Source organism: Eumetopias jubatus, unplaced genomic scaffold (assembly GCF_037043125.1).
Source record: "Eumetopias jubatus isolate StellerSeaLion01/CBP00866 unplaced genomic scaffold, mEumJub1_p1.0 scaffold_20, whole genome shotgun sequence".
In the NCBI taxonomy this organism is placed as follows: domain Eukaryota; kingdom Metazoa; phylum Chordata; class Mammalia; order Carnivora; family Otariidae; genus Eumetopias; species Eumetopias jubatus.
The window spans coordinates 3,407,426-3,433,776 of NW_028274826.1; the positions used below are offsets into that span (position 1 = coordinate 3,407,426).

General features: G+C 40.1%; 2 long non-coding RNA genes across 3 annotated transcripts; one reads left to right on the plus strand and one right to left on the minus strand.

Annotated features, from left to right (window-relative positions):
• Positions 1–11,205: 11,205 nt before the first annotated feature.
• LOC148162121 (uncharacterized) lies at positions 11,206–24,095 on the minus strand. 2 transcript variants are annotated; one of them, XR_015767198.1, is made up of 4 exons: positions 23,683–24,095; positions 22,069–22,176; positions 12,518–12,693; positions 11,206–12,277 (listed from the first exon to the last, which is right to left on the minus strand). It is a non-coding gene; the product is annotated as an uncharacterized LOC148162121 (long non-coding RNA). The 2 variants fall into 2 exon arrangements; XR_015767199.1 differs by lacking the exon at positions 23,683–24,095 and adding an exon at positions 22,853–23,420.
• On the plus strand, positions 22,002–25,971 carry LOC148162122 (uncharacterized). The gene is made up of 3 exons (XR_015767200.1): positions 22,002–22,186; positions 23,893–24,124; positions 25,888–25,971. It is a non-coding gene; the product is annotated as an uncharacterized LOC148162122 (long non-coding RNA).
• Positions 25,972–26,351: the final 380 nt, after the last annotated feature.

The following is a 26,351-nucleotide window of genomic DNA, read 5'->3' on the forward strand; positions in this document are numbered from 1 at the left end:
CCTAGGTGTTTGAGAGCTGGGGACAAGAGAAGAGTTAAGAACCTTATTTGGCCAAGTCCAGACCACACCGGGGAGGAGGCTAGCCACTCAGAGCCAGGCAGACAGAAGCAGTATCAGCAGCTGCTTAGAAATACAGAATCTCAAGCCCCACTCCAGACCTATCTAAGCACAATCCAGATTTTTATCAAGATCCCCAGGTGATCTGCATGCACATTAGTGTTAAAGAAACTTTTTCTCCTAGGAAAGATGCAGTGGGGGCTGATGTCATTATAGGAGTGGCGGGTAAAGATACCAAATGTGCACTCCAACACAACTCTGAAAATGCAACTTCCTCTTGTTTAGCCTTCAGTGGAAGAATGGATCATTGTTCTAAGTAAATTTTAAGACTCATTTAAAGAAACGTCTGTAGGTCTCCCTGCAGTTTCCTGTTTTTTATAGTTCCTCTTTCCCTTTACTCTTACTTTTCTAGAAATTATTTGCTATACCAGGATTTTTGTTAGGTAGGAGGAAATCAACACCATGAGTGTTCCTTTCTGTCTTTGACTCTAACTAAATTGCTCTACTCCCTGCCAACATATGTGCTTCCTTACTGCTGGAGGTAGCACAGCCTACAGGTTATCAGCATGGATCAGAAGCCCTACAGGCTGGTTTGAATCCCAGCTCTGCCCCTTACTCGCTGTGATACTCAACCTCTCCTAACTTTGGTTTCCTCATCTGTAGAACGGGACTCATCACAATTGTGATTCATTATGTGAACTAATGCTTGTACCTGGCCCACAGGTACACTCTGTAGGCTTCTGCAATAAATAAATGTTGATGACTTATTACACATCCCTGGTGCCACTGGTCGCTAATGGAAAAAGTGGTGCTTGGAATATATTTATTACTGGAGTAATTAAATCACCAAACTTCCCCATTTCATTCACATCTTATTCGCATTTCCGGTGACCAGTTTCTCCTAAGCATGAGACTGGGGAAGGAACTCTTCTAAACGAACAATAACCTCACAAGCTGATACTGCCAAAGCTGACATGATATAATCAAAGTTCCCGTACATTTCCCATAATTTAAAAGTTAAAATAAAAATCAGTTCATGATCTATATTAGCTGGAAAATAGCCTGGGTCAGAGTGGTTACCACTAAAAAAGAATTTATTGCCCTTATCACTTTGATTCAGAGCCCAGGAAGTTACAAATATCTGTTACTCTAGGCAAGTTACACTCACTCTGCCTCCTCTATGGGTTGTTGGGAGGATTCAATGATTAATATATGAGAACTGCTTAGACGATGCCTGGCACAAAGCAAGTAATCAATAAACTCCAGCTACCTTATAGCAGGGTCTTCCACATATAGGCTGTGGAGGTCAAGTTACAGTGACTGTGGCAGGTGACAATGCTCCCAAAGTGACTAAGGTGTCAATTCCTTTTCCCATACCCTCAGTCAACACCCCCAACATACACACATTCCCCTCCACAATCAGAAATGAGCATTAAAGAAAGGAAGAGTAAGAATGACAATTTTAAAAGATCACCAGGAAGTATGATCTGAATTATCTGGGGGCTCTTAACCAACTTATCCTCTACCCTAATTTCTCCACCTGAAAAAAATAAGCCAATTAATTCATTAAGGGTTTTTTGAGGCCCAGGTGAAGGGTGCTGTTTAGCAGTGGAAAGTGTTATAGATTAACAACCTTCCAAACAATTACAAATATTAGTAAATGTTCCAGCTCAAAAAGTCATGGTTTTAGTTGCCTAGAAAATATTGCAATTTATTCAAACATTAGTAGCTGTTATTTCTGGATGCTAATCAGTACTGTTTAGGTTGGGAGCCTGGAAAACGTGTGGACTGTGCAAGTGCGCCATCTGCTGGCCCTAGAGACTCTGGCGGGGCCACTGGGCAAGGATGCCTGTCCCATCCAGCTGGTTCATGAAAGGACTAGAGCACCAAAGTAGCCAAAGCTATTTCCACCACCTCACATCCTGGTGCTAAATTATCACAGTGAACACACTGCTTTTTCAAAAGAAAGTGATTTGTCTAAAAGTGTGTGTATGATATTTAAATTGATTTTTGTGTTTCTGTTACCATCCAGGGAGAAAAGATCATTTACTGCATCTCGGAAATAAAATGATCCTAAGAAATCATCTATTCCGAGTGCCTCGTTTTACACATGAGCAAAACGAGGTTTTGAAAGTTACACAACTTTCCCAAGTTACTCAGGCAAGTCAGGACCCCCAGGCTGCCACCTGGATACTTAGTCCAGCTGGAGAAGGTAAAGGAGGGCAGAAAGATGTGCCAAAAGGAAGCAAACTGCCCAGCCAGTTTCCTGTGCCTCCTGCATACATCCTGTTGATATGGGCACCTTACCCATTGTTTGCAAAGAACCATAACTTCTCATATCCATATACAAACTCACCTCTGGTTGTAGCCAAAGGCAAAAGTCCCTTTATAGTAAGTTTTATTGCAACTTATCAGAGAGAAAAATAACAGGTAGGGATACTCTCTTTTGTGATTATTTTCACCTCTTGAAAAAACAGAGATTTAGCATTTTAATCACAACACCTGTCATGCCATCAACACAGATGCCAGTGTCTTCCCAGGCAGACACCGGGATGGAAGCAAGGGCCATTCGAGCCAGAAACCCTAGACTCACTGCTCTAGCCAGAAAGCGGTCTCTTTTGGTTTAGACAGGCCAACTATAAACCGCCCCCTCCCAAAAAAGAGTTGGTCTTAGTCCAATGCTTATTTGCTTGGGTCACAGGCCACCTGACCAGGACCACTCATTCCATCTGGGCGCAGGTCCGGAGAGACGCTAGTGCCATCCGATAGAGGGCAGCGGTGCACAGACACTCGGGACCACCGTCCCTGCCCTCCCCTATCAGGAGAAAGGGGCCCCAGTGGATACTCTTGCAGCTCTCAGACTGTTCTGAGAGTGGGGCCGATTATTTTTCAGATGCCACAATTAATCTTACAAGTCAAGGATCTGACAAGGACAAATAGTAATCATTAATTATTTCCCTCAACTCATGTCTCCAGCTCCACATTCTACCCCCACCCCCCTTAAGCCTCCCTCTTTTACAACATGACAGAGACAAGCCTTGGATCCATCCGAAAACCAGGCTAAGTTTCTCGCCACCTAGCAAGACAAAAAAAACCCAAAAAAACAAACAAAAAAAAACACTAAACAGAATCCAAAAAATCCCCAAGGGAAATAGCTTCAAGAATCCTGAAAATCATACCGATTTTTGTTTGTAACGTGTGAAATTATTACAAGTATGTTCACCAAGAGGACTATTGATGGATGACTCACAATTTAGCTAAATTCAATGAACCACACACTGTGCCTATCCCAGTAGGTGACTCATGCATTTTTTATTTCAAGTAGCAAGTGTTTGCCAAAAACAGTATTTAAAAAAAATAGTGAAAATTGTTCTGAAAGAGCTCATGAATAGGGTAGGACTACCCACCGACAGCCTCATTTGTGCTCTGACCACTTACATGGGATTTGGTGGGTCTGCTCTAGTCACGCTCGCTCGGCAGAGTGTTCACCACAGCAACGCGGGCAGGCTGAGGGCGGGTTTCTGCCACTCACCGTGCATGGTTATTCTGCCTCAATACCCACGTCTCAGGAAAGATTTGGGATATGTGGGGGTGCCCCCATAATGTGCATGTTTGGGGTTCCACATAGGTTTTGCTAAAACATTGAAAATACATTCAATTCCTATTCGACTTCTTCTGGGTTTACCTCCCCCCACCCAACTTTTAAATTAAAACAACACAAAAACAAAAAACTTAATTATCAGGAAAAAATGGAGGGCTGAAAGGTCACCCAGAGGAAATAATGAAAAGGACCTCTGGTGAGTTAAGGGACATACACTTTATGTTGATCATGAGTGTCTTCATATGTACCTGCTACTAAGCTATCCCCAAAGCCCTCAGTAGGAGTACCCCTGTCTCCGCCCTACTCTTTGACCAGCCAAAGGAAAAGTTTATAGCCCCCCCAACCTATTGATTTTCTCCTCCCCAAAAAACATTGAATTTGCTTATCACTCAATAATAGGCTTGTAAAGCTCAGAAAACCATTACTGCATATGAATTTGAGTGTTGTAATAAATATCCAAAGCTTTAAGGTATCTCAGGGAAAAGGATTTTAACCTTTACAAATGCTTTTTCAAATGAAGTGAGGTTGAGAAGACACAAAGTTCCTAGTATTTATTCCTAAAAATTATTGTCCTTTTAAATCACAAACAATGACTATTTTCAAGGTTATAAGTTGACATTCTTGTGCATTCATCATTTCAGGCTAATAATCATTAAGTGGGCACTGTCTTTTTAAGGTCCCTAGATACCTTCCTCTTTCTCTCCCCGTGGACATCACTTCTTCCTACAACCAGGTTTTAAAAGAGAAGTGCAGCAGGAACTTAGTAGGCCGACCAAATTCTTTGCATTCTATGGCCACTCCTTAGAGGTTTTTAATCCCTTGTTGCTTGGCAACATCATTATGATATAATTTCCATCTAGTGGTGAAATCAAGTATTTTTGTTAATATGAAGGTAAGCTGATATCTAGATACCCTACACAGCAAAGGAGACTTGAGTGCTATTTTATCCCTAGAAGGAGGGGGAAAAAAAAAGAGAGATGAGGCTTTTTCCTTCTTGTATGTTTCTTTTCTCTTCTGCTTATCAACTGCTGCATAATAAACCACTCCAAAAGTTAGTAGCCTAAAACAACTACTTATATTCTCTCTTAGAGTTCTGTGGTTTAACTAGGCTCAGCTGAATGGTTATGGTTTTGATCTTTTGTGCAATTGCAGTCAGATGGCAGCAGGGGCTGGAGTCTTCTGAAAGCCAGAGTGGGTTGGATACCCTAGATAGCTTCTTCTCTTTGTGCCTGGTGCCTGGTCTGCAATGGCTGGTGCATATGGAGGCTGGTCAGACATCTCTCCTTCCATATGGCTGCTTTGGGCTCCACCACACTGGCTTACAGGGGGTAGGGTGAGTGACAGATGCAGCAAGAGTGGAAAGGAATATTTTATCACTGTTTATAATTGGTTGTGCATGGTAATAATAAAAAGCAGACTAATTTTTAGTTGTTTTTAAGACTTTATTTATTTGACAGAGAGAGACAGAGCGAGAGAGGGAACACAAGCAGGGGGAGTGGGAGAGGGAGAAGCAGGCTTCCTGCTGAGCAGGGAGCTCAATGTGGGATTCGATCCCAGGACCCTGGGATCATGACCTGAGCCGAAGGCAAGAGGCTTAACGACTGAGCCACCCAGGTGCCCCTTTAGTTGATTTTAATATTGTTTTCAAATTCTCTATATCCAATGCATCCCTTTATTCTCTACATCCTTGGTGGACCTCTCCCACTGTCTTGGTACACCACTGCTTCATAATATGGCTCTCTCTGGATAATTGGACTTTTTGCCTGATGACTGGCTTCCTCCAGAGCTAGTATTCCAACAGAACAGGCAAAAACTAAAAGCCTTATGACCTACGTCCTAGAGTGTCACATCCACTGCATTCTGTGGGTCAAAAGCAAGTCTCATGGCCATCCTAGAGTAATGGGGAGAAGACTGAACGAGTGTATATATTGGAAAGTAGACTTCTTTGGGGGCCATTTTTGTTGTTGTTGTTGTTGTTTTAAGATTTTATTTATTTATTTGAGAGAGAGAGAGAGCGTGCACAAGCAGGGGGAATGGCAGAAGGAAAGGGAGAAAAGGCTCCCCGCTGAGTAGGGAGCCCAACACGGGGATCCATCCCAGGACCCTGGGATCATGACCTGAGCCGAAGGCAGACGCTTCACCAACTGAGCCACCCAGGTGCCCCAAGGATCATCTTTGGATACAAGCAGCCACATTCTCCACCACCATTTGTATTTCAGAACCACGTGATTATTTAACCAAAGTGGAGTTACTGGATTTCAACCAAGGAACCTACTACAACTTTAAAGGACTTTGCTGAAAGAGATTTTGAATTCAGGATTTTATTGAGCCTTGGAATCCTCCAATGAATTGTCTTTAATTATTTCTTGCTAAGATAATTTTGAGTATATAGTGCCAACCTACTGTCATGATCTCTGAGTCAATCCATTTACTTCAGCTTAACCTTAGGCCAAATTTCTCCCAAATGGCTATATTCATAGCTCAGCTCCATTTCTCACATGTCATTTGAACAACTGGGAACTTTCCAGAGCCGTACCACTCCATTATAACTCAAAATTGCTCACAGAAGTCCTAGGCCAGCTGTGAATAGAATCTTTAGGTTTCCTGAATCCATAAGTTATGGCCAACCTAAATGTCAATGACATTAAATATGTCTTAAAATAGCAATACTGAACGCTTATGTGCTAGACACTGTTTTCTGTGCTTTGTGTATATTAAGTCATCTCAAGCTCATAACAAAGCTATGAGGTAGTTGCCATTGTCATTCTCATTTACAGATGAGGAAACTGAGGCCCAAAGAGGTTAAGGAATTTGTCTCAGGTCCCAAAGTTAGCAAGCAGAAGAACTAATGCACTCTGATTCCAGAACCCAAGTTCTTAATAACCATGCTCCACAAATCACAGAGTAGGTATTGCTGGGCAAGAAAGAGCATCCATATGATTATGCACCAAATCCTTAAAAAGTCTCTGTGGTCAAAAGGATCAGTATCTACTGAGGGAGACATGAATGATACCTAAATAGTAAGTAAACGGTAACGCATGGTATTATAAGTCAGCAAGTTCTAAAATGTGTGCTGATTTAGACTATGAAGTGTTATAGGCATACAGGTAAGGTCAGAGAAGACATTGGAGAGAGCACTTTCTCATTCAGGCAAATCACAAAATGTAGGTTTTCTTTTCACACATGCACTGTCATTTCTGACTTTCAGTCTCTTATTTCTCCATGATTAATACAGAGTGGTCCACTAAAACTCAGACCCATGGCTTTGTCCAGCAGCCTGATTTCAGTCGACATCCCTCACAAAGAAGCCTTCACTCTGCACTGTTAGGATGTCATAAAACAATAACAAGGATGAACAAGTTTTTTTAATGTTTAACAAGGGCGTGACTTACTGTCTCAGCAGTTATCTTCAGGAAGGAAAGCTGAGGCCTCCACTAATTCCTTTACTGAAGAAGAAGCGTGGCTTGGCTCAGAGAATAAAGCACTCTCATGACTCAGATTCTAAGCTCCAAATCTGGCTCTGACCTTGGGGTGGTCACTTAACTTGCAGAGAGAGCAAAAATAAAGGTAAAGAACTTACAGGTAAATAACAATGTTGAAAATGCATTTATTCTTTTTTATGCATTGCCCATTATTCTACACTACAAAACTGCAAATAGACACTGCATTTGGATGAAAGCAATCTTTTGAGAGCACTGACCCACTCAAAATACCTAAGGAACATTTAAAGACTATTCTGGGTTCCCAGTCGAATGTCCTTTAAATTAGAAGCCATACATATTTTTACCACGAAGGCATGAACTATAAAAACAGCACTAAGGGGAAAGAAGCTAGGTGTATAACATAGAACAACACTGCTTTGCTGCCTCTGTTGGAAAAATAAAGTATGAGCATTATGATGAAATTAAGTTGATTCATTCTTATCACATCTAATAGGACTACTTAAAGAAAAACCACAAAGTGTCAGCAAATAACGATTCCTACTTCAATGGTAAATAAATATCTGCCACAATGATATTAAATTGCTTGAGATCAGACTCTGAGAGCATAATAAATTATTGCATATCTTAAACTTTGAGCCCAGAGCATTTTTTCAAAGAAATGCCTTCTTTTAGGAGGAGATTTAAGAGTCAGTTCTATTAATTGAGACTTCCTTGAAAATGGATTCAGCAAATATTCTTATTGTTTTCTAAGCAACTCATCAGCCTGGACATTTAGCAGTCGAATTCAAAATTCATCAACATCTTTGATTTAAAGCAGCTATCATAAAAACAGACCTCTTAATATCATATCTTTTGATGATGTTCAGGAAAATCTCGTTATTGAAGAATACATACTATTTTTCATTAGCATATTAATTTAACAAAAGTTTATCTCAAATTTTTTAAAGCACTAAAAGCTTTCTCACAAAGAAGAAATCAGGATAAAGTTGCTGCAAAAACAGATAAAAGATTAGGCTGATCACTTAACCTATTAAAACACTTACGTGATTACATCATTATAAGAAACATAATTAAATGTTCTTGATGCCATTAATTGTGTCAGCCCCATTAATTAACACTAGATGTTAAAAGGAAAATAATCCATTGATCTTTAAAGTTTATAGAACAAAAATCTTTTTAGTTCAATTTCCAATAAATATGAAACACTCTAAGTCACAGTTCCAATGGTCTTAATGATCTAGTTTGAGTTAAAAATAAAAGTTCCACTTAAATCCTATCACAGAAAAAAGAAGAAATCATCTTTGGATTTATTATCATACTTCAATTATCTGGAAACTGTTAGTTCAGCTCTCATAATTCCCGTAAAGATTTTCATCACCATGTCACAGAAAACTTAAATTATGTTTTTTTCCCTTTTTAAAAAAATTTAAATTCAATTAATTAACATATATTATTTGTTTTAGGGGTACAGGTCTGTCATTCACGTCTTATGTAATACCCAGTGCTCATTACAATACATACCCTCCCCAATGTCCATCACCCAGTTACCCATCCCTCCCACACCCCTCCCCTCCACCAACCCTCAGTTTGTTTCCTGTAACTAAGAGTCTCTTATGGTTTGTCTCCCTCTCTGGTTTCATCTTGTTTCATTTTTTCCTCTCTTCCCATATGATCTTCTGCCTTGTTTCTTAAACTCCACCTATCAGTGAGATCATATGATAATTATCTCTCTGATTGACTTATTTCACTTAGCATAATACCCTCTAGTTCCATCCATGTCATTGCAAATGGTAAGATTTCCATTTTTGATGGCTGCATATTATTCCATTGTATTCACTGTATTCCATTCATCTGTCGACGGACATCTGGGCTCTTTCCACAGTTTGGCTATTGTGGGCATTGCTGCTATAAACATTGGGGTGCAGGTGCCCCTTCGGATCACTACATTTCTATCTTTGGCGTAAATACCTAGTAGTACAATTACTGGGTCGTAGGGTAGCTCTATTTTCAGCTTTTTGAGGAACTTCCATACTGTTCCCCCGAGTGGCTGCACCAGCTTGCATTCCCACCAACAGTGTAAGAGGGTTTCCCTTTCTCTGCATCATCGCCAACATCTGTCATTTCCTGACTTGTTAATTTTAACCATTCTCACTGGTGTGAGGTGGTATCTCATTGTGGTTTTGATTTGTATTTCCGTGATGCCGAGCGATGTTGAGCACTTTTTCATGTGTCTGTTGGCCATTTGGATGTCTTCTTTGGAGAAATGTCTGTTCATGTCTTCTGCCCATTCCTTGATCGAATTATTTGTTCTTTGGGTGTTGAGTTTGATAAGTTCTTTATAGATTTTGGATACTAACCCGTTACCTGATATGTCATTTGCAAATATCTTCTCCCATTCTGTCAGTTGTCTTTTGGTTTTGTCGACTGTTTCCTGTACTGTGCAAAAGCTTTTTATCCTGATGAAGTCCCAATAGTTCATTTTTGCCTTTGTTTCCCTTGCCTTTGGAGATGTTTCTAGGAAGAACTTGCTGCGGCCGAGGTTGAAGAGGTTGCTACCTGTGTTCTCCTCTAGGATTTTGATGGATTCCTGTCTCATCTTTAAGTCTTTCATCCATTTTGAGTTTATTTTTGTGTATGGTGTAATGAAATGGTCCAGTTTCATTCTTCTGCATGTGGCCGTCCAATTTTCCTAACACCATTTGTTGAAGAGATGGTCTTTTTTCCTTTGGATATTCTTTCCTGTTAAATTATGTTCTGGTCTGGGCTTAGAATTGTTCCATTCATACCTTTAAAAACTGCACTTTAGACTTGTCTTTGGGGCCTATGGACAGGGATCCAGCATTCCACTGTTTCCCAAGGACTACGGGTCTGGATACACATGTGGTCTACTAGATGGCACTCTGGAGGGAGACACCATGCCTGGCCTCTGCTCCTAGATTCACAAGTGACTCCTTCTGTGATTCTGGAGGTCCTTTAAAGACGTGGCATGAGTCTTTCATCTGTAAAGTAAGAATAAATTCATCCATTTTCTTACCCAAAATTATAGTAAGACTTTGGGGGAAAAAAGTACAAATTACAATTTCTTATCTAATTTCTGATTCTTTGTAGAGGAAGTAAAGGTTCTCTGGGAAAATTAAGGTAGTGGTTTGCACAGTCTTTAAAATACTACAAATAAGGGCCCCAGCAATCTCTTTTTAGTTACATTCAAAATGCTATAAGAGTTTATAACGGCCCCAAACTGGAAACAACCCAAATGTCCAGCAACAGGAAGTGGATAAACACACTGTGGGCCTATCTATATAATGGAATATTACTCAGCCATAAAAAGAATCAACTACTGATACATAAAAAACAATATGGACAAATCTCAAAAGACATTAAGCTGAATAAAAAAGCCAGACTCAAAGAATACATACTATATAATTCCATTTATATGAAAGCCAAGTAAAACTAATGGAGACAGAAATGAGATAGTGGTGGGGCACTTGGGTGACTCAGTCAGTTAAGCAACCGACTTGGCTTCAGCTCAGGTCGTGATCTCAGGTTCATGATCTTGAGCCCCGCATCAGGCTCTGTGCTGAGTGCAGAGTCGGCTTGAGGTTCCTTCTCCCTCTGCCCCTCCACCCATCCCCCCACCGACACCACTCACGCATGCACCGACACACTCTCCCTCCTCTAAAATAAATAAATAAATACATAAAATCTAAAAAAAGAAAGAAAGAAAAGAAATGAGGTAGTGGTTACAATAGTGGGTAGGATAACTGACCAGGAAAGAACACAGAAAAATGAGGAGGGATGGTCTACGTCTTGTTTGGGGCGGTGGCTACACAGGTTTATACAATTATCAGAACTCACCAAGGTGAGCACTTAAAATGTGTGCATTTTATTCTATGTTACTTATATGTCAATAAAATAATCTTGTCACGACAACTCCTACAGGAGTTGCAATTTGCTGAGGACTCTTCCCCAGACCATAAGAATTGATTTAGAGTGAATAACAGTATTTACCTCTGGGGAAAAGAAATGGGGACCAGGATTAGAGTTATTGGTCAAAACGGGCTCTAGCTTTATCTGTAATATTTTTCATCAGTTTAGCACCTTGCTGTTTTCACTTAATATATCTAGGAGATCAATTCACATCAGTATATAGAGCTGCCTCATTGCTTTCAAAGGTTACACAGTTGTGTCAGCCAGGGTTCGCTCAGGGAAGCAAAACCATTTAGAGTTATGATATTAGGGATATATTATAGAAATTAGACTCTATATTGGGGGGTAGCTGGGGAAGCAGAGATCCAAAAGGGGGAGTTGACATTTCAGAGGAATCACCAACCAGTCAACCTAAGAAGCCAGGCACATCCTGCTGCCAAAACAGGACCAAAAAGGAAAATGGGGGGCAAGTCTATGGGCAGCTGTTCCTTCTGCAGGTCTGTGGCAAAGTACCAGTCAGGAAGACATGGAGCAAAGAAAAGGACATCGAGCAAAGCTGGACATGGGGTAAAAAAGAGCAAGGGCCTGCTAAAAACCACCAGCACCCCTGAGTCTGTCTGGCACTACATCTCACTTCTACGCCCCTAAGAGAGTCATGATGCTGATCACTTCCATCTTCCAAGGCTTCCACCAATTCCTCTTTTAGACAATTCTAACTCAGGTATCCTCCAGGAAAGGGCATTCTGGGAAATGTTCTAGCTTACCCAGTTAGCTCTTTACAAACAAACACAAGACAGTATTTCTTTGTATGACTTTACCATAATTTAATCAGTCACCCTTTGATAAAAATTTGGGTGGTAACTGCTATTACAAATAATTCTTGAATATCCTGGTCAATCGCCGTGCACATATGTAGGAATGCATCTGTAGGATACATCCCCAGGCCAGGATCGGTGCAGGTTGATCCAAATGTCCATTCTTGGTCATATGGCCATGGAAGTGGGGCTCCAAACCTGGACCCAGCCTAGTGAGGTCCTTGCCATCTGAGTCAGAGAGTAGGTGTATGGTTTATGGCTCCACCAAAACTGCATTGTCCAGTTCAGAGAAAACAATCCCCAAAGGAAGGTGGACACTTCTTGTACACCAGATTTTCTCAGCCTTGGCACTATTGACATTTGGGGCTGGATAATTCTTTGTTTCCACACAGAAATATCTTCTGGAGGATGAAATCAATCCCCATTGAGAACCCCTGGAAAAACAAGTTCCAACCATAAAATGTTTCTGTTGTGAAAGATAACGCTTACCATGAAATGGAAAGGAAAATTTAGAAGCAGAGCAATATCACTCTGCATAATAAGAGAAGAGTGATGTGGTATTTAAGAGTGACGGCCTGGGTGTAAAGGGGACAAGGATATTGGACGGAGAAAAAAGTAACTGAAGGACAGAGTCTGAGAGAAAGAAGTTCCCAAGACAGGACAGTATGTACTACCAAGAAATGGAGGCGCTCCTGGGTGGCTCAGTCTATTGGGTGTCTGCCTTCGGCTCAGGTCACGATCCCAGGTCCTGAGATCGAGCCCCACGTCGGTCTCCATGCTCGGCAGGGAGTCTGCTTCTTACTCTCAGCCTCTCACCTTGCTTGTGCTCTCACTCTCAAGTCAATAAAACCTAAAAAAAAAAAAGAGAGAGAGAGAGAGAAATGGAGTGTGCCCAAGGAGGAGCTACTTGGAAAATGTTTACATTAAAAAAAAAAAAGTTTATGTTTTAATTTTCCCTTAGGCTCTGAGAACAATCATTGTAAATACTGTACTCATTTTTTCCCCTATTTGCAATCCTCTCTTTTACCCCCAGATCTTCACGAAAAGTTCTCTACACACAACTGCCTTATTTATATCAGTGGTACTCTGGGGAAAAGAAGAAAGAAGGTGGTATCCAGAGATGAAGAGAGAGGAGAGCAAATGCCTAGACATGATGCTGCCAGGCAGTAGGATTTAGATTCCACACAAATACCTCCAAGAAATCACAGAAATATTACAGAGGAGGCACACTGGACTCCCACGTTGCATGGAATGGGGTGTTAAGCCATTTTAAGTGGATGTTAAAGGAAAGGTTAGCCATAGGAGGTGAACTTGGAAACATGTTACATACATTTTCATCATATGCATAAACAGAGATCTGGAAAGGTGTATAGAGTAAGAGCATGGACTCGAGTCAGGCTGTGTTTGAATCTCAATTCTGCCATTTAGAACTATGTTTCTTTGTGCAAGTTATGAAAGCCTCTGAAACTCCATATCCTCCCCAGTCAATAAGGAAACAGTATCTACCTTGTAGGGTTGTTAGGAGGATGCAATGAGGTACAGCTGTAAAGTGTTTAGATAAGTGCTTAGAATATAGTAATTGCCCTACAAGGGCTTGTGACGTAAAAGAAACCCATATACATCAAATTGTTAAGAATTATTTCTAGGGATTAGGATCATGGGGGGATTCAAATTGTCCACATTTAATACTCATTTCTGAATTGTTAAAATTTTCTACAATGATGCTGTGTTACTTACTAAATTGGGGGAAAACGATAAAAAGATTTCCACTTAGGAAAAACGCAACCCATTATCTTCACAAGCATTATCTTCGTGGTAAGCATTAGGAACCCCTTCTTTTCTACCATAAACGGTCACATAATCAACTTACTAGAAAGTTTTCTGTTAAAATAGAATACCTGTGTTTTAAAGTTCAAATCTGGACATGTGTCCAGTTCAAGATCTATCATCAGAAGACAAATAAGACTAACGAACACATTTGTTTGGATTCTACTTCTGTTTCTGGAGTTTGTTACCTTCATAGGACTCATTAGTGTTTGCATGTAAGAGATAATATGCTTGAATCATACAAATCTTGCATTTCTTAAATAGGGACCCAGATTCATTCATTATTGGTAAATAATTAAAATTGCTATCAACTATAATATTCTTCCTTAAAATACGTTACGGGGTTGACAAATAGAATTACAAATAGAGGACTCTGCCCTGTTAGTCCCATCTGGACACAATAACAAGACATAAAATGTTCACGTTTGGAGATGTTTACAAATCACTATGTAGCTCCAAGTACCTCTTTGACCTTTTATACAGGTTAAGCTTGGTTTAAGCTAACAACAGATCCACAGATATTTGTTATACTTTTGCCTGTGTAAGGACTATAGTTAGAGCTTCCCAGAATTTAAAGACACACATGCTATTGTTCCTGGCTCCTGGGTGGCTTACACTCTCCTTGTGAGGACCACAAAGTTTCCTGGGCTAGTGGCAACAGAGGGGAGGGAAGAGGACTTGCATTAGGAGACTCTCAGATTTCCTTCTGTGCCCACGGCAAACGCCATCAGTCAGCCTTTTCTTTCCCCTTCTTTCTGTAACTCAGGCGAATCAATTACAGAAGCAAAAATAGCCCCACTAACCCAGGCAAGTGTGGGGCCCAGAAAACACTCTGGCAGCTTTGTTTTCTACGGTCTGGAGAATGAAGATCCCTGCAGCTTGTATGATGGGGACTATGGAACATCTAGAACAGAATTCGCAACCTTGGATTTATGACCAGTAGGAGACACGAGGAGTATTAAACAAATCGAGGATTAGATGCTACTGTCAACCAACACATTAGGAGCCCTCACCCAGCCATTTATTTCCATATTCTGGCAAAGACACTCCTCCCTCATTTTGGAAATTTCTGTTCTCCTCCCCACTCCAGCCATGTGGTTACAACGGGAGCCGGTATGCTCTTACATGATCCAGCCCTCCTTGTCACAGCTGATTGGTCCAAGGGTGAGAAGCCACCTGAAATGGCCAATTGCAGTTCTTCCCCAGTATTTTTTTGACATGGATCTGGGAAAAAGAGAGTCTGTCTCCCTGGTGGAAAAAAAGTTGTAAAATGGGAAACTCTTAAACAAGGTGTCAATAACCCTATAACTGCCAAGTAGAGAAAGCTGGTTGGCAGTGGGAGAAAATAAAGCCAGCACTAAGAGAAGTGGAAACCAAGAAAGAGGCCCTTCCTCTGATTTGGTCGGCCTACTCTTCTTCCAATTATGGCAGCTCCCCCAAGACCTTTCCAATAAATCCTCCTTTTTCTTAAATTACTTGAATATGGATTTCAGACACCTGTCTAAAGTATAGTGACTCAAATACATTTTTCCCAGCACACATATATTATGGAGCAATCCTTAAATATGGCTTGGGTACAACCAGCCTATTTTTTGACAGAACAGATTCAGCCTGATACTGATATTCTATGGGCTTGATGTTGTAATGGAGTTCTCTAATTAGCAGAGGTTTCATACCAAGTCGGTGTGATAGATTTTATCACTGGGCTATTAGATCACTTTGATGGAAAGACTCTGAACGTGATACTTCCTCTTCTTGTCTTTGATCAACATTGCCTTGTATGTATTAGGTGACAAGCGGCAAACTTCAGGAATCCTTTGGTGAATGTCATTTTCCCACTGTAAATTGTCCTGTATGTAAATGACTTTTGGTCAGATATCAGGGCATCACAGGACTGAAAGAAATCTTACTACTTTCACAGACCATTTGTTGGAAGCCATCTTAAGTCTGGTAAAAATCTCCCGTAATCAGGTATGTGTTATGCAATCAATGCGACCTCTTTAGAACACTTCTATATTACTACCATCAATCCAAAAAGCAATAACACCATTTTCAGTGATATCCAATACTATTACAAAATACTAGTCAATACTATTACTATACTCTCATAGCTAGTTCGGGAACTCTCAAGTCTCCTCTTTCTCAGTCCTTTAGGATAGAGATCAATATGCTTTCTTATAAAAAGGAACAATAACAGTATTAAAACAAAACAGTAGCGTAAATAATAAACCATGCAATCTCATTTTCTTTGTGAAATAAGTTATTACAGTATTGCTGATTGCGTGCAGAGGCAAAATGCTACCAGTGGCAACTGCAGTAAATTCACTGGGGTTCATTGGCATACTTTCAAGAATTTAGAATGACTCATGGAATGAGTGTTAATGGAATGAAAACCTCCATTCCATCCACTCAGCGCATGGCAAGCCAATCTAATTGTTTTTCCCTAAAGCAACCAATGCAACAGTCAGGTATTTATGCAGCTCATTATTTCCTTTTATCCTGGAAGAAGCAGGAGCCTTGAGAGACAAGATCTAGGGAAGTCCTGAGATTTTTCTTTGACTTTTATGAGATTTCCTAAATCCGCACAACATGTTTGAAAGCCAGGATCGAACCATCAACATAGGTAATCACAGTGTTTAAGGGAGAAACTGTATGTTAGTAAATGAATATTTATTGGGTAACTACCACGGATTAAGTTCTGTGCTAGACACTCTTAACCTTATAACCTAGTTATATAAACTATATGTAGTTGTATACAACTATGAAACAACTATGAAAGGCGGTATGAGAACGTAATTAAAACTAATCTGTGTAGTGTTCATCCAACCCCATGCTACTCAAAGTGTATCAGCACTACCTGCCTGGGAGCTTATTAGAAATACACAATCTCAAGCCCTATCCCAGACCTTCAAAATCAGAGCTGCATTTGGATAATATCCCCATTTGTACGTTCAAGTTTGAGAAGAACTGATTTCACCAACTCCCTTGCCTTATAATTGAGGAAAATAAGGCTCAGGGAGGTGAAGTGATGTGTCGTCACCAAACAGCTAGTTACGGACCCAGCTGGGATTCCCAGGTCTCCTCACTAGCAGGCTGATGGACTCAGGGTACTGCAGGATTTCAGACAAGAGGAAGTTAAGTGTGTTTCATTCCCTCAAATGACTATTGATTGTTCCCACCATCTCCATTCAAAGCACACACCGAGGGCCTGAGTGAACCCAATCACTCAGCCTCCTCCCGAAACCCCTTGCAGGCCAGGCTCACAGCAGCCTCCTTCACTTCAGTCCTCCCTGGAGGGACCTCCCCCTGCACAGGTCCCAGTTCTAACCCTTTCCCGGAGGCCCAGCTAAACAACTAGCCGCTTCATGAAGCCTTTCTCAATGACCCCAAACCCCTTTAGCCTCTCCCTTCCTAATTTAGATTTGCTCCTACGTTCTGCAGAGTACATCTTAGTTCCCTATTACAGCCCAACATTACAGCATTTTCTAACTTTCTGCACTATACCTATTGGCAAATGCTTTCATAATGATAATATAGATGCAATCTTTTTCTCTATTGCCCTTTTCATAAATTGGATCCGTGTCTCCTTTCCTAACTAGTTTGCTTTTATCTTATTGTATTAGACTATCATAATACCAGGCACAAAAATAATTCTAAACTCTTAATGGTAGAAGGGACCAAGCTCTTTCCCAATGCAGGGACCCCCGCTAAAACATCCCTGAGACACAGTCATTGAGTTTTACTTGCATCCTTTCTGTGTTGGAATTTTCTACATTTTTAAGGCAGCATTTTTTTTTATTCTGAGTAACTTCAGCTGTTAGAATATTTGGGGCTGAAATCTACTTGCCTCTGACTTGTAGCGTGTGTCCTCAGTTCTGCCCTTTCAGGTACTTTAGAACAGGTCAGATAATATCTTCCACAGGAGAGTGCTGCAAGTATACCAACTAACTGGCCAGAAGTGATTTGGCAGCACAAGGCAGGCCTAGCAGTTAGAAGCAATAAAGATTCTTTCATTTCAAGCCTGTATCCTGCATTTCCTGCTTCCATACTTCTTAATGAATTCATGCTACTAATAAGTTTGTGTTGAATACCTAATATGTGCTAGTCTCTATGCAGGATGTGCCTTTCTGGGGGTTACTGAAACAGAGGAAGATCAGGAGATCACACACATCCTTGACACAATGCAGAATAGAAAACAAGTTTCCCAGTGGAAGCCTGGGGGCCACTGGATCCCACTCTGCATTTCATCCAGGTCTTCCTCAATGTCAAAGTATAAACCCCTCTAGTCATTGCTTCTCTCCCATCCTCCTCTCCTGATCTGGTTCTGTATTTCTCCCTGGGCAAGTGATTTTTCTCACGGCTGCTCTCCTAGATAATCCTTTCCACGATGCATTCTAGAATTCCAACTCCAAAGTAAATAAACACCCCTAAACCCTCAGTCTTTTCCCAGAACTCTCTCTCTACCTGCCTGCTAAAATTGCCACTGGGCGCCTGGGTGGCTCAGTTGGTTGAGTGACTGCCTTCGGCTCAGGTCATGATCCTGGAGTCCCTGGATCAAGTCCCGCATCGGGCTCCCTGCTCGGCGGAGAGTCTGCTTCTCCCTCTGACCCTTCCCCCTCTCATGTGCTCTCTCTCTCTCTCTCTCTCTTTCTGTCTCAAATAAATAAATAAAAAAAAAAAATCTTAAAATTGCCACTGAGGATGCTGCCTCCTCTATTAAAGTGAAGGCTGCTCATTTTCCCACACCACACAGTCAGGGAAGGAGGGCTTGGCATCTTGGAGCCTCCTAATGGCCTTCCAGATTTTTGTGCATTCATTCTCTCATTCACTCAGTAAATAGTGAGTGTCCCCTGTGTTTCAGAGACACACCGGGGCCCTTTACCTAGTGTACAAACACCTCTTTTACGGTTACTAGAATGTATTCTAGTTACAAGAGTCCCTAGAGAGTCATGTGACAAGTTCCTTTCTGCTATAGAGACAATTTGTTGTTGCTGGACAACTACAACATTAAAGCAAAAATCGCTGAGTTGAGGGCACATTTTCAGTCGGGTTTCTGAGCTCCATGTGCCTTTCTAGGGGAGTGAGACTACCACTACTGATGATGATTACTACTTCCTCATCATATTACAATTTGGGAGGGGCGTGGATTCTACTTTCACATATTCAAGAGAGTGAAAGATAAACAAAGGAAATTAGTAATGCGAAAGGTTTAGAGAGGTTTTGTTTTTTTTTTAAAGCTTTTATTTGACAGAGAGATAGAGAGAGCAGGAACACAAGCAGGGGGGGTAGGAGAGGGAGAAGCAGGCTTCCCGGCCACCAGGGAGCCCGATGCAGGAACCTGAGCTAAAGGCAGACACTTAACGACTGAGCCACCCAGGTGCCCCGGTGTATAGAGTTCTATCATGCTTTATAATGAGATACCTGAGGGCAAATACTACTGGAAGATCCATACCTTTCTGCTTTCTCCTTAATGATGCAAGTTCCAATGAAGCTGGTGTTTGCAATCTTCCCTCAACACTTTGAACTATAAGGAACCTGAGGACTAAGGGACAGGGTGGAAATATGGGCCATTATTTTGGTGGCTTTTTGTGGATTTCACAAAGCTGCAAGGGCCAAGTGGCTCTAGAGAAGTCCCCTGGTTGACACCCAGGCCATGTCAGTCACTCTCTCTCACCAAGGCTTCACCACCTCAAGGAGTTTACCAGCTGAACTTCATTAACCAGTCGGCCCTGAAGAGTCTTCAGTCAGCTACAGGATATGTTTTTTGCATTCTGTTTTATGTTGTCTTTTCATCCCCAAGTAAAGCTGTCTGCAAACAGAGACCAATTCTACCTTTTTATCTATTAAAAAAGGCATAAAATCTATACATGTTGAATTGAGACCTCTCGTACTGTTCTCATCAGAATATACAGTTTTAAGAGCGGTGTGCAAAGTCTATCAGCGGAGCACTCCAGGTCACGGAAGCCCCTTCCGACTCACCTGGGGCTACCTGTAAGCAAATAATTAATAAGCTTTTTTTAAATGACAATATACTAAAAAGTATTATAGCATCTAATAGCTTTTTGTCGCATAGACAAATATATAGTTCTAAAACAGAAGTACAAAATGGATGGGTTCTGATATTTTACCTAGGTTGAAAGCTGGCTTTTAAATAGCTGTAGCATATTGGTTGGCATCATGGAGGTGAATCTGAATTTCCAAGCAGGAATGCTTCACATTTCTGAATATCTGAATAAATGAGTTGTTCAAAGGTATTCACCACACACATACACACATACACACTTTGATCACTGGCAACTTTTCCCTGGATTAGTCAGGCTTGAGTCAAGTATGTTCACCCACTCTGCCTTTCACCAGTGCCATCTCTTCATATACCCGTAACTATCTGGCACAGGGTGAAATCATGATTTAGCAAAGGGGCAAGTAGGAGGCTAAATGGAGTGCTATCTCCCCTAATTGCTATTTAAGCGAGACAATGAAAAGGATGAAACAAATTAAATTAGCTAAGAAGCAAGAGCATCCCAATGAACTGGCCAAGATAATCAACTTGGAAAATTAGCTATTAAACCTCCACACATGCTCATTTTCATAATATTTTGTGTGTGCTTGTGAAACGCAACCCCCCATTGAAATTGCTGGGATGAAGGTGCTCTTCATTTCTCTGAGATAAGTCATTTGCAATTGGTCTTAATGAAGTTGGTAGTGAGATCTGTTGTTAATGCCCTAGTTCATCATTTTCCATTTCAGTGCTAGAGTGTTTTGATTGGGGTAGGGGAAGTACATAAAAGAGGAGAGCAGTTGACTCAAACTAGTTACTTCTCTGAATTTTTCTACCTGACTCTATTCTCATTTTCAAATATGTGTACTAGAGTATGAGTTTGGGGTTGTATTATTATTACCTTCGTGTTATCATCGTCGTCGTCATCATCATCATCATTTAAATACCTGATCTTTACTGATTTTCAGACTACCTTTATTTTTATGAGATTTAATAATTCCTATTTTTAAAATATTTTCTATCTCATCATCCTTGTCTCTCAATGTTAGCCACTCTTATATATAGGTCTTCATACTTACAAAGAGTTAATTCTTTATTACTCATGGCAGTCATCAAAAAACCACAAGCAGTAATATAATCTATAGACAATAAATATCTATGCTTCATTTTACGCAATTATTCTAATTTTATAGTCCATGGAGCTGTTATTAGAATACAAAATTTGGGTAGCCAAATGAGTTTATTTAATATACTTCTTTCTTTCTCTTCTCTGTAGTTTCAAGTTTTTATTTAAATTCCAGTTAATAACATAAGCGTAATATTAGTTTCAGGAGTAGAATTTAGTGATTCATCACTTACACAGAACACCCAGAGCTTATCACAGCAAGTGTCCTCCTTAACCCAACACCCATTTAGCCCATCCCCCAACCCACCTCCCCTCCCGCAATCCTCAGTTTGTTCTCTATGGTTAAGAGTCTTATCTGTTCTATAGTTTGCCTCTTTCCCCCATGTTCATCTGTTTCCTTTCTTAAATTCCACATATGAATGAAATCATATAGTATTTGTCTTTCTCTGACTATTTCACTTAGCATAATACTCTCTAGCTCCATCCATGTTGTTACAAATGGCAAGATCTCATTCTTTTTTATGGCTGAGTAATAGTCCATTTATAGACATATTGTACTATATATATTTGTGTATATGTATATGTACATATATACACACATATGTGGAATAATACTCCATTGTATATATGTATCTATAAAATCCACATGTCTTCTTTATCTCTTTATCCATTCATCATTCAGTGGACATTTGGGCTCTTTCCATAATTTGGCTATTGTTGATAATGCTGCTATAAACATCAGGGTTGCACTCCCTTTCTACTCATTGCTTTGCTAGATCATAATGGCTACTCAAGACAAAACAGGTATTGAAGCATGTAATTGAAACTGAAAATTTTTTAATAGAAAGAGGAGTAATGAATTTGGATGATTCACAATCAAAAAATATGAGAGCTGCTGTCCTGAAGATTATTCAGATAAGAATGCTTTAATTGAAGATTATGACAGTTAATTTCATTTGTCAACTTGACCGGACTAAGGGATGCCCAGATAGCTGGTAAAACATTGTTTCTGGGTGTGTCTGTGAGGATGTTTCTGGAAGATATTAGCATTTGAATCATTTGAGTGAGTAAAGATTGCCCTCACCATTGCAGGTGGGCATCATCTAATCTTCCAATCTTGAGAGGCTGAATAGAACAAAAAGACAGAGAGGAAGGGTGAATTTGCTCTCTGCCCTCCAGTATCAGTTTTCTTCGTTCTCAGGCCTTTGAATGTGGACCAAGACTTACACCATCACCCCCAGTTCTCAGGCCTTCAGACTCACACTGGGACTTACCACTGTCGGCATCCCTGGTTCTCAGGCCTTCCGGTTCGGATTAGAACTACACCATCAGCTTTCCTGTTCTCCAGCTTGCAGATGGCAGATCATGGGACTTCTCAGCCTCTGTAATAATGTGAGCCAGTCTCTCATAATAAATCTCTTTCTACATAGTATCAAGATAGATAGGTAGGTAGGTAGGTAGGTAGGTAGATATAGATATCCTATTGGTTCAACCCTGATTATTTATAGAGATTAAAAACACATCCTTTCCTAATGGAGTATTAGTTTTGCCTACCCATCTTCCTCTTGGTTTATCTTCATGGAGCTATTTTTTCCCCCACCAAATATTTGACTCCACTCCCAAAGAAAATAGTTTCTATAGCCTTTTCCTTGTATATGTGAATAAGCTACATTCTGAACTTGGAGCAAGATTGAGTCATCTCAGAACTGTCAGACCAGAATTTCAGAGATCTCATATGTATCATGGAGCAGCTTAACAGTAGGGGTTCTATGGGCCTTGGGTTGTAGAAAAGTACAAACTTATGCCTGGTACTGAGAAAGCCAATTTTCAAACGAAGTAGTGCTCTGCATATTCAGTCTTATTTATTCTTTATCATTTGAGAAGAAAAAAAAAAAAGGAAGACCAAATGAAGAGGGAAACTCTACATCAAAATGAGAAGATGATACTTCAGGCCAAGTGTCTGGCATTAGTATTAATTTCAGCTAAATAGATAATGCCTAATGGCTTGCAATTAGATTAAAATACATTTTCACTAGAAAGACAAAGAGGTCTTCTTACCTTTTGAAGTAGAGATCAATAGGGACTTTTGGTAGATACACAATTGCGAATTAATATTAACTTCGGTACACATTTTGAATTTCTTCATCAGAGATAGAATGATACATGTCCCTGGCTTACAAGTGTATTAAAACAATTAAAATGACAAGTACATTCACTCAACTGTCACGCCACCAGATGCATTTCTGCTTCATTAGGAGTCAGCACAGTAGATGTTCAGTAAGACAAACATCTATTAGTAAATTAGAGTTATTGGTATATTATTCTAGATACATTCAAGTTGTTTTGTTGCCTTTGTTAAGTTTCCCCAAATATTTACTGAGTGCCTGCTATTTCCCAGGGTATGGTATTTATTCTGGGGATACAGTACAAGGATGAGTTAGACAGAGCCCCTGCCCCCAAAGAGCTCACAGGCGTGAAGTGTGATGACAGACAAGGAAATGACAAGCTGGGAAATGGAGTGTGTATGTTGTAAAAGATAAAGTAGAATATTTGTACTTTCAAACAACTTAATCCATTTTGTTCCTCTGAGTTGTAGCTCATTCTTCATTATTTGTTAAATCTTACAGTTGCCTTACAGTAAAAGGAAAAATGATGAACGATAAACATCTATAGAATCCCAACTATATTCCAGGTATTTTACATTTAAAAATAACGCAACCTTGTCTCAGAATCACAGGCCTTAAGAGCCGAAAGAAAACTTGTATTTTAAAAAAGACTTAACATTAAAAACTAGCATGACAGAAGAAGAAAAGGTAAAGACAAGTTTGAGAAACCTTAATCTCGGTCACATGTTAAATATATGGGCTTTCATGGTCTCTTCTGGGTACCTCGGATGGATAAAAGATGGCTGCGAATTCTTTGCCACTCTGTCCATTAAGACGCAGACCCATTCTCCTTGAATCTGGGTGGTCTCTGTCACAATGTTGACCAATAGAATACAGCAGAAATCATGCTATGCTACTCTTCCAGGCCTAGACCATAAGAAACTGGCAGCTTCCACTTCCTCTCTCTAAGAACACTCAACTCTTGCAATACAGCCACTGTCCTGTGAGGAAGCCTAAGCAACCCTATGTGGAGAGGAACCAAGGATCCTGACCAATAGCCCCAGTCAAGCTCCCAGCTGACAGCCAATACCAAATTGCCAGCCATGTAAGTGACCACGTTGGAAGGGAATCCCCCAGCACCAATCTAGCTACCTCTGCTGACACCATCTGGAGCAAATGCAAGCTGCCCAGAGGAGCCCCTCCTGAATTCTTAACCCACAAAATTGTGAGTAAAATACAGCTGTCTTTTGGGGCAGGTGGTGGGGACGGGGGTGTCAACTGTTTACATAGTAATAGATCATGAGAATAGAACCTGATCATGATTAATATCATCACCTCCATGTAAAGTGGTTAAAAGTCAGGTTCTGAAGTCAAACTGCCTGAGATCTAGCTGTGTGACCTCAAGACAATTTAATCTCTGTGTCTCAGATCCTTCTTCTATAATATTCGGTTAATTATAACCTAAGTCTTAGGACTTTTTGAAAGAATTAAATGAAACAATTCACATAAAGCACTTAGAAACTGCCTAATGCATAACAGTATTGAAAATTCACTATTATTATTGTGAGAAAATGCTGAATTAGAAACTACTGACTTTTAAATGGACTTTGAGAACACATCTGTCACAGCTTGGAAGCTTGTCTGTCTGTATATTAGAATCTTCAGCTTTACTCTGCTCAGCCTCCCATATAAAATCACGAGCATTTCAATGACTGTCTCCCTCTGGGTTAATGTGGTGTTATCCCAAGCTCTTATATTTCATGTACTGTGAAAATATTGTTTCAAGAAATGGTCTGCTCATCAAAACCGTGTATCTCAATTGTGTTAAGTATATAATGACTTGCCATGTTAGCAAGATAAATCCAGGGTTAATTTAATGTAGGTATCTGAGATTTATTTTATTTTTTCTGGCTCTGTGAATTGAAACATTTCTTCCAGTTAATTTTTTTTCTGTGTTTAGTTAGAAGCGTTATTCCAACAAGCAGACTGACAGATCAAATACCAGTTTCCAAAATTCTGAATTGTTTAAATTGAGCAAGAGTTCCATCCTCATGAGCATTCTGAAAATTATTTATATTGCTCTTAAATGTTACTGAATTCTGCTGCTATGAACCAGATAACCTAGGGTTTGTCTTAGGGTTCAAAATTAATTTTGAACAATTCTGCTAGCCATAACCTATGAGATTACTTGTGGGGAGAAAAATCAAAGAAAGCTAACAACAACAACAACAACAAAAACACACAGTCAAACAAAACACACAAAATACCACACATGTGATTTTTTTTTACAAACACAAGTTTGCAAATTGAGGTCTGATTAATAAATTAGTCTCATTAAATTACGGTTGTTAATCTAAAAACAACCTCCTTGTGACACATGAGTATATGTAGGAACATATTCGAAGTTGATTGTTGTCAGGAACTCAGACTAGTATCACATGTCAATTTGTATTACTTTCCTTACAGATCATGAATGGCTGTACTTGAAATATCTTAATTTGTGCATCAGGTTCTCTAAATGGGAAAATTCCCTGAATATTTGTGCAAAATGAAGGCAAAGAACACTATAAATTGAAAGGCAATAAAAGGAGTTTATTTCCAAGCCACAGCTTGGAATCATCTCTGTTTTGAATGTTGCTGGCAAAGAATGCATTCTTGATTAGGCTTTGTTGATAGGCAAAATGTAGAGCACATTTCCAGTTCCCTAAGTCTCTGAGACTCTAGAAATCCAATTCTGAGCTACATAAAATAGCTCAGCACAATTCTCCCCTCCCCCTGCCCAAAAAAGCAGTACTTAACAAGGATAGAGCTGACAGCACGTAAGAGAACTAATGATTTCTGGAGTGATCCGGATATATATACAAACTTTTTAAAAAAATTGATGTTTAAAAAAACATCATGGAGGAGAGAAAGATGAAATTGTCTTTGTTTTTCTTTTTTTTTATTTAAATTTTACTTGGTTAACATACAATGCAATATTGGTTTCAGGAGGAGAATTCAGTGATTCATCACTTATATACAACACCTGGTACTCATCATGACAAGTGCCCTCCCCTTAATACCCATCACCCATCTAGCCCATCCCCACCCACCCACCTCCCTCCATCAACCCTCAGTTTATTCTCTATTGTTAAGAATCTCTTATGACTGGGCGCCTGGGTGGCTCAGATGGTTAAGCATCTGCCTTCGGCTCAGGTCATGATCCCAGGGTCCTGGGATCGAGTCCCGCATCGGGCCTCCTGCTCCTTGGGAGCCTGCTTCTCTCTCTCTCTCTCCCTCTCTCTCTCATGAATAAATAAAGAAAATCTTTAAAAAAAAAAAAAAGAATCTCTTATGACTTGGCTCCTTCTCTTTTTCTTTCCCCCCCTCCCATATGTCCATTTGTTTTCTTTCTTAAAGTCCACATATGAGTGAAATCATATGGTATTTGTCTTTCTCTGACTGATTTCACT